Raw genomic sequence first — 10,221 nt, forward strand, 5'->3', positions numbered from 1 at the left:
TGTGTGTGTGTGTGTGTGTGTGTGTGTGTGTGTGTGTGTGTGTGTGTGTGTGTGTTTAATCATAGGCATCTGTGTGACTGGGCTTTGAATCATCCATTGGAACCTGGTAGGCTTTTGAGGAGTACATATGAAGACAATTTCCCCTCCCCCATAATCAACCAGTAGCCAAGTATGGTCAATTCTGGTCAATTCTGGCTTTATGAGCCCCAACTTGACCTATGCCAGGCCCAGCCTTGTTCAGGCTCTCTTAAGGTACATACTGTACATCAAGTATTCAACCAATGTCTCTATTATGACCAGAAGACTGTAGTTTACAGCCTCTTTTCCTATCCTACTCTTCACATTTTCATTCTTTCTTTTTCTATTCTGCAATGTTCCTTGAAACTTGGAGGTAGTGGTATAAATTCTCAGTTTAGGATTTGGGCCTGATCTATCACTGTTCTCAGCACCTATATTCACTTGCATTCATTGCAAAGAGGCACATTTTGGATGAAAGCTGAGAGCAGCATTCACCTATGAACATAGACATAAATATTTAGAAGGTCGTTTGGTGTCATGTCAACTTAACTAAGCAGCTGTTTTAAGTTCCACCCTAGGGTCTATGACTTCCTCACCCATGCACTTTTGACTGAATTTGCAGTTCCATTCATGGATTGCCTCCTGTAGAACAGCCCTAAAATCTAGTCAGAGAACAGTCAGTTATTGCCACAACACATCTTGCCTGGCAGGTTGGTATGATTGTTCATAGAGTTCACAGCCGGGTGTGACTATTGATGTCTCAGCAGCCTACATAACACCTTCTGGCACTATGGAAGACAGCCAACAGGGAGGAAGCTTCTAGCTCACTTCCAGGTTGATTTTTTCTGCATATTGTATACAAGCTGTGTGGTATCTTCAATATTAGATCCTTATCAGCTAGTTCCAGCGGGTAACCAGGAAAGGAAATGGGGGCTTATATTGTGGTTGTGGGAGGATCTTGCTACTCGTTTAATAACATTGTCAACACAGGTGACCTGGCACCAAGATTTTATGTAATACCTGTGAAAAGGAGCAGGATGATGTCTCACTCATATTTCTGTTTGCTTTAACTTATTTACCTTGTATGCCTACAAGTAATGGGCTTATAAAAAGCATTTATGGAACCACTTTATTTAGGTTAACCTTCTCTCACTTTCTCCTTCTCTTTCTGTCCCAACTCTTCCAACTTTTTTCTGCCCCTTAAATCTTTCCATTCCCAGTATTCCCTGTCTCTTCTCTTTTTTATTTTCAATTTTTTATTAGATATTTTCTTCATTTAGATTTCAAATGCTATCCCGAAAGTCCCCTATTCCACCCCCCACCCTGCTCCCCTACCTACCCACTCCCACTTCTTGAACTGGTGTTCCCCCTGTACTGGGGCATATAAAGTTTGCAAGACCAAGGGGACTCTCTTCCCAATGATGCAACTAGGCCATCTTCTGTTACATATGCAGCTAGAGACCGGAGCTCTGGGGGTACTGGTTAGTTCATATTGTTGTTCCATATATTGGGTTGCAGACCCCTTCAGCTCCTTGGGTACTTTCTCCAGCTCCTCCACTGGGGGCCCTGTGTTCCACCCAGGGATCCACCCCATAATCAGTTGTCTCTTCTTTTATAGTGTCTATGTTACTGTCTCTTCTCTCCTTAGCCATTTCACTCCCAGTAGCCCATTCTAATTTCATGGCTTCTACAAGCAGTTTAAATAATCCTAAATTCAAACTAGGATATAGGACTAAACATTTGTCTTCATATGATTGGATTACTTTACTCATAATTTTTTCAGCTTCATCCCTTTATCTGCAAAATTTATAATTGTGGAGTTATTAATTTGTTTATTTATTTTTAGATCTAAATAGATCTAATAGATCCATTGTGTAGATAATCATTTCCATTACCTATTCATTACATTTAGGTTGATCTTGTTTATAAGCTATTCTAAATTGGATAGTAATAAATGTAGATGAGAAACCCTATACAGGATAAAGAATCTGTTAGGAATATATCCAGGCATAGTGTAGCTGGGCCACAGGCTAAATCTATTTCTAGCTCTCTGGGGAACCTCCACACTGAGAGGCTTACTCTACCATACTTATAGGCTATACAAGCTTACATTCCTACCAGTAATGAATAAGGCTTTCTCTTTTCCTACCTCCTCAGCAGCATTTTCTATTTGATTTCTTGATAAGAGCCATTCTTGCAGAGGTGGGATGAAATCTCAGCATAGTTTTAAAATTTTTTTTTTGATAGTTAATGATGTTGAACACGTCAAAGAAATTTTACTAGCCATTTGAATTTCTTCTTTTGTGAGCTCTCTGGATAATTCTATAACACATGTTTTGTTTGTGGTGGGGTTTTTTTCTCTTATGATCAGTAGTTTTTTGTTTTGGTTTCCATCTTGTGCTCAATACTTTTGTTTCCTTTAATGTACAACTTTATTCATGTATATTGACTGGATAACTTTATATATAAGTACTGTTTGCACATCATTAACTTCCCTCTTGCTTCCCCTTCCAACAGGCCAACTGTACTCACCCCTGCTCACTCTAAGGTTCATGTCATCCTATTCCTTAATTATTACTGTTGCCTATAGCCTATAGAGTCCATTTAATATTGTTTCTATGAATGGTTTTAGAACTGACCACTTTGTTTGGTATTTTTATTTAGCAGGCTTGTTAGTCCTACAGAAGCAATTCTCCTCCTTTACAGCAGTTATTAAATCCTGTAGTTCTTCATCTAGGGGTAGGGGCTTGTGAAATTTCCTTTATTAATACTGGAATATCAACTGGTATTGCCATTATTTGCATCTTGTTTGTACAACCATATATTTTCTTAGATTTCCTGGATGTAGCTTTCCTTTTATATCCAGAAGGTACAAACTTGCAGAGCTATCCTGGTCCTCTGGTTCTTGAAAGTGTTCTGTCCCCTCTTCCATTATATTTCCTGAGTCTTACATGTGGAAATTTTGCTGTAGATGTTTCAATTCCAACTGAACAAAATCCTGAGCATTTTGACCAATTGTAAATTTCCATAATGATTTATAGTTACTGCAAAAGAAAGCTTTTTTTTTTTGTCAGAAGTGAGAACTACATTTATCTGTGGTTATATGCATTTTAGAATGCAATTAGAAATTATACTGACTTACACAGAGGCATAGAGAGTAGGCTCTCTATGACATAGCAACAACAAGTAGTAGGGTAACTTTACAATGACAAAAAAACCTTCTGTCCTGCTGAGGGTCCTTTAGTTCAACCTTCTTAGGATACTACTAAGTGACATAACCTATTCTTTAAGGCTGCTGACTTTTCTATGGTGTATATTTTTTGGAATCCTTGTAAAAATCCAGGTGACTGTAATTTCATAGACTTAGACCAGGTTCTTCTGCTCTATTTTGTTTATCTGTATTTCCTCTTTTGTTTCAATATCATGTTATTCTTTTGACTAAGGCTGTGGTCTATAACTTCAGAACAGACATGAGATAATGCCTTTGCGTTTATTTTTTTAGTTCATGGTTGCTTTGGCTCCCTGTTTTTCATTTAGATTTTTAAGATTATTTCTATTTTTATAAATAATGACTGGAGAGGTTGAATGGGGTTGTATTAAATCTGGGTAAAATATTTAATTTTATTATATTAGTAATGCCAGTCTATGAACATATTAGCTGTGACCATCTTCTAGAATTTTTCTCAACTTATTTTCAGAATTTAAAATTATTTTATAGAGGTTCTTCATTCCTTTGGTTAGGCTTACTTCAAGGTTGTTTTGGGGTTTGACTACTATTATTAATGAAATTATTTTTCCAATATTGACTAAGTGTTGTCATTGTTATGTAAATGCTACTAATTTTGGTACTTTGATTTGTATTCTATCATTTTAAATAAAATGTCGATAGTCCTCCAAGTTTTCTCTTAGTAAGTTCAGAGTCTTTTCTGTAAAGAATCACAGCATCTTCAAACTCTGATACTCTGATATATTCTTTTGCGATTTGTATGGTTTTATGTCCTTCTTTTCTTTTATTGTTCAAGCTAGTACTTAAGGAGTGGAGACTGTGTTGCCGATTTATTGGGATTCCATTGAGTTATTATCCATTTTGAAAGATGTTGATTTTGAGTTTGTCAAGTATAGCTTTCATTATATTGAGACATATTTCCTCCAACCTTGTTCATTTTGTTACTTTTATCCTGAATAAATGCTGCATCTTGTCAAAAGATCATTTCTGATGTATTGAAATGATCATGTGATTTCTGCCTTTAAGTCTACTTCCACAGTATATCACATTTATCAATTGACTGATGTTAATTTGGCCTCTTTGAGCTAAAACAGATGTAATCAATGGTGAATAAATGTTTTGAAGTCTGTATTTAATTTGTAAAGAAATGTTCCATCTGTGTTTATCAGGAATATTGGTTTATGGTTTTCTTTTCTTTTTGTGTTTAAGTCTCACCTAGTTCTACTATCAGAGTAATATTGGTTCCATAGAAGAAGTACACAAGTGGTTATCTTCAGTTTAAAGTTGAAAGATGAAATCAGTGATTTTAGAATTTTATTTTTTGTGATGTATTTATTATTGTTAATATCTCTTAAATCAGCCTGCCTCTGTCTCCCGAGTGCTGGGATTAAAGGTGTGCACCACCTCACCTGGTTTTCTTCAAGACTTTGATAGAATATATTTTTATTTTAGCTCAAATCAGAATTTGTTGAAATTTCATACTATTCAGCATTTTATTATCTAATTTTTAAATATTTTGGAAGCTTTAAATACCTTTGAATTGCTGGCTTAGTTAAATTTTATAAATAGGTAATAACTTCAATATTTTTCAAATTATTGCGATGGTCTATGGATAATAATGTGACATACATTCATGATAATTCCTTGTGCATTCTGACAAAAAATATCAAAAAAATTAAAGTTACAGTTATACATTTTCAATTAGAAGACAACATTTGTGAGTTTAGATTTAAAAAAATTTCAGGAATATTCTATCTAAAATAAACCATATTTAAAAATAAGAACATAGACAATTTGAAAAATAACACATAAAGATCAATAAATGTTAGTTAGGTTGTGTTGTTTGGTACATTATTCATATTACAAAGTAGCATTTTATTCTATCAATGAAGTGAGAAGGATGTGGAAACCTTTAAATATAATTATACATTTACCTAAATGTTTTCTAAATTTATAGTTTCACATATTTGGGAAAATGTTGAGTGCTTATAAGTTGTTCTTTAAGTATGGTCTTTCTGAGTTGTACTTTGATATTAACAAACCATTCTACCTTTACTTTGAATAATGCTCACACTATTATATAACTTTTCAAATAAATTGAATTTTTTGTCCTGGAGTGATATTACCTAGGTATCAGGATATAAAGTAAACTCTCAAGGCTGAAGAAATAAGGAATTCCTTTAAAAAAATTAGTAAAGTTCTTGAAACTCACTGAATTTACATTTTCATACTACAACATTGAAATATTATTAACAATTGCTGCAGAGAGGGGATTATTAGACCCATCAACTTTCTTTCTGACATAGTTGTCCTTGAATCATTCATGAATCTCTCAGTAATTCCTCATGAATACTCCTTCACTTAAGCCCAATTAACAATTGTATTGTATAGTAGTTTCTTCCTATATTAAAAATTTCCATTTTGCAGAGAAATTTGTTCAGGCAAAGTATGTTAAAGGGAGATGAAATAAGATATTTTATGACAGGATGATTACAAGGAGATAATAAAACAACATATTGTAAGAAGAGGTGAAATGTTCTATCACACAGGAGAGCTCATTAAATTTAGGGAATAAAGAACTCAATAAAACTTCAGGAATTCCTTGAAACTTAACAGTTTCATGAAGTTCCTTCCTCCCCAAGCTTATGCAATCAGCAAGGATTAATGCCAAATGTTCTCCAAGTAGCTGTACTACCTGGAAAAGACAAATCTACCAACTTGTTTCATAAAGGTTGATGTGCCAGGACAATCTACAACCTATTAAGCTCTTTATAGATTGTACAATGTGTTTCAGGTTTCCAGCTTCTGTGATGTGTTACACACTCTGAAGTGGAATTTGGTGATATATCTCCCTTTGAGTCATTCTTGGTCCTTTAAATAACTTTTCATTATAGTCCTGTAAGTAATCTGATAAAATCTTCCTGTTTAACAAGTTGGCCTTTGATGGTATCCTTACGTTGTTCTGTCAGCAGTTTCTGTTTAGGGTGTGAAGGCAATTGTTAATATCTGTCTGGGAATAATGTCATATAGTAAATTGATTCAGAAAGATAAACATGCATGGAATAACATATTATCTATTTTATTGATGTCAAATCTGGGGTACAAAGATAAGTTTATACAACACAATTGATGTCCAGAGGTCAACGGAACTGAAGATGACTTTGTATGTACTTGTATCATAGGGTGATATGATATAAAAATGAAGGTGATCTAGACAAGAATGAAATGTCTGTGAGGGTGATCATGTATCCTATGGCTACTTTCCCATTATTGAAGGATGATGTTCCTGTTCGTTGAGATCATAGTTGTATGCTTCCTGCAATGGTAGCAGAACTGCTTGCAATAGAATAGGATGTGGGATTGATCTTGTTGGAGTAGTTGTGACCTTCTCGGGGGACGTCTGTTACTAGTCTTTTTGAAGTCTTTGAGATCCAGAGGCAGCAGCCAGAAAGACCCTGGGCCTGGTGTTGGCTTCTGAAACCTCCAGGTGCAGTGACCTACTGACTTCAACAATCCTAAGCCTTTCAAATTGCGTCACTTTTTGATGACTAAGCATTCAAATATATTAGCCTATGGAGGGCATGCTTATTCAAACCTTCATATTCCTCAACTGTAGTCATTACTTCTCACAAATCCATTAATACAGTGAAATATCCACATTATGTAAATAAATGTTTTTAACAGATAATTGGCAGGATCTCAGAAGTAACACCATAATTTATTCCAATTTCATGTTAGTTGTTGTATGACTAAGGAATGCTAAAAGAAAAACTAGCTGGTTCTATAATGATATAGAAAGATACCTCATTTTTATTATTTTATCATTCTAAAGGTACAAAATTAAGGCTGATGAAAGGTCTCAGAGAGTTCTTTTTCCAAGTATATTTTCAATTGTTCATTTAGTTGATGTTCTATCAACTAAGACATCAAGACCAAGGCAATCCTTTTATAGCTTTAAATGTGGGCTTCCTTAGAGGTTTAGAGAGTTAGTCCAAGAGTAGCTGAGCTTTATATTGTGATCCATATGCAGAAGGCAGGGAGAGAGAGAGAGAGAGAGAGAGAGAGAGAGAGAGAGAGAGAGGAAAAATAAAGATCTTATGATGATAATAATAATAAAAATAAACATTCAAACATCTTCATTTCTTCCCTCTTGAGAACAGGAAACATCATGTAAATGGGAACTGAAAGAATATAAGCTCCAGTGAATATATAGCTATTACCTATTATCTCCTATTGAAATATTCTTTACTAAAAGGATGACCTTGTTGGACATGAATGAGAGGAGAGGCCCTTGGTCTTGTGAAGGATTGATGTTCCAGTGTAGTGGAATGCGAGGACATGGAAGCAGGAGTGGGTGGGTTAGTGAGCAGTGGAAGTGAGGATAGGATAGGGGGATTTTCAGAGTGGAAATGAGGAATGGAGATAAAACCTGAAATGTAAATAAAGAAAATATCTAATAAGAAAAAGTAAAAAAAAAGAAAGTAAAAAAAAATTTAAGCTTCATCCCAGGGATGCATTATGTTTCAATATCTGGAAATCATCAATGATGCTGAAAAAGAATTTGACAAAATTCAACATCCCTTCATGTTAAATGTCTTGGAAAGGTCAGGAATTCAAGGCAGACACCTAAACATAGTAAAAGCAGTATACAGCAAATCAGCAGCCAACATCAAATTAAATGGAGAGAAACTTGAAGCAATCCCACTAAAATCAAGCACTAAACAAGGATAATGCATTATATTTATTTTTGTTTTGTTGCTTTATTTTTATTCGGTTTTTATTTAAATACCTTAACCTAGAGTTAAGGTATCATAGCTTAACCTAGAGTCTATACACATCTTTAACTCATTTTCACTTAATTTCAAATTACTTCATATGCTAGAAGTACACACAGTAATTTTCAACTCTTTATTATTGCTGTGAGTATATATTTTATTTGCTCATATATTTAAAAATTCAGTCTCCATCATTATTTATCTTTATAGATTATCTTTATAGAATCATATATTTATATCAACTATTTATGCATTCATTATTTATATATTACAATACCTCTAAACATCTGTTATTAGTTAGAAATATTAAAAGTCATAATTAGTCATAGTTTTATCAAATTTTACATTTTTTCCTCCGAGTTTGTGAAAATTTATATGAAATGTCAATGTTTCCTTTCTTTTTTGTACATAAAATAATCCAGAAATACCTGGCATTGGTGGTGTACACCTTTCATCACAGCACTTTGGAGGCAGAGGCAGGCAGATGTCTGAGATTGAGGCCAGCCTGGTCTACAGAGTGAGTTGCAGGACAGCCAGGACTAGACAGAAAAACCCTGTCTGGAAAAAAAAATAGAGAAAGACCTTTAATTTGTTTGAGTCAATTTTATCCAGCTACTGCACTGAAGCTGTTTATCAGGTTTAGGAGTTCTCTGGTGGACTTTTTAGGGACACTTATACATACTATCATATCATCTGCAAATAGTGATATTTGCCTTTCTCTACACAAAGGATAAACAGGATGAAAAAAATTAGGGAAACAACACCCTTTACAATAATCATAAAAAATATAAAATACCTTGGTATAACTCTAACTAGTGAAGTGAAAGATCTGTATGACAAGAACTTTAAGTCTCTGAAGAAAGAAATCCAAGAANATCTCAGAAGATGGAAAGATCTCCAATACTCATGGATTGGCAGGATTAATATAGTAAAAATGGCGATCTTGCTGAAAGCAATCTACAGATTCAATGCAATCCACATCAATATTCCAACTCAATTCTTCACTGAATTAGAAAGGGAAATATGCAAATTCATATGGAATAACAAAAAATCTAGGATAGCAANAACTATTCTCAATGGTAAAAGAACCTCTGGTGGAATCACCATGTCTGAGCTCAAGCTGTACTACAGAGCAATTGTGATAAAAACTGCATGGTACTGGTACAGTGACAGACAAGTAAATCGATGGAATAGAATTGAAGACCCAGAAATGAACCCACACACCTATGGTCACTTGATCTTTGACAAGGGAGATAAAACAATCCAGTGGAAAAAAGATAGCATTTTCAAGAAATGGTGCTGGCACAACTGGTGGTTATCATGTAGAAGAATGCGAATTGATCCATTCTTATCTCTTTGTACAAAGCTCAAGTCTAAGTGGATCAAAGACCTCCACATAAAACCAGAGATACTGACATTTATAGAGAAAGTGGAGAAAAGGCTCGAAGATATGGGCTCAGGGGAAGAATTCCTGAACAGAACAGCAATGGCTTGTGCTATAAGATCAAGAATTGACAAATGGGACCTCATAAAATTGCAAATCTTCTGTAAGGCAAAAGATATTGTCAATTAGACAAAATTGCCACCAACAGATTGGGAAAGGATTTTTTACCAATCCTAACTCTGATAGGGAACTAATATCCAATATATAAAAAGAGCTCAAGAAGCTGGAATCCAGAAATTCAAATAAACCCATTAAAAATGGGGTACAAAGCTAAACAAAGAATTCTCAACTTAGGAATACCAAAGGGCTGAGAAGCACTTGAAAAAAATGTTCAACATCCTTAATTATCAGGGAAATGCAAATGAAAACAACTTTGAGATTCCACCTCACACCAGTCAGAATGGATAGGATCAAAAGTACAGGTGACAGCAGATGCTGGTAAGGATGTGGAGAAAGAGGAACACTCATCCATTGCTGGTGGGATTGCAAGTTGTACAACCACTTAGGAAATCAGTCTGGTGGATCCTCAGAAAATTGGACATAGTACTACCGGAAGATCCAGCAATACCTCTCCTGAGCCTATACACAGAAGATGATCCAACTGGTAACAAGGATACATGCTCCACTATGTTCATAGCAGCCTTATTTATAATTGCTAGAAGCTGGAAAGAACCCAGATGTCTCTCAACAGATGAATGGATACAGAAAATGTGGTACATTTACACAATGGAGTACTACTCAGCTATTAAAAACAATGA

The sequence above is a fragment of the Mus pahari genome, chromosome 6 (assembly GCF_900095145.1).
Source record: "Mus pahari chromosome 6, PAHARI_EIJ_v1.1, whole genome shotgun sequence".
Lineage (NCBI taxonomy): Eukaryota > Metazoa > Chordata > Mammalia > Rodentia > Muridae > Mus > Mus pahari.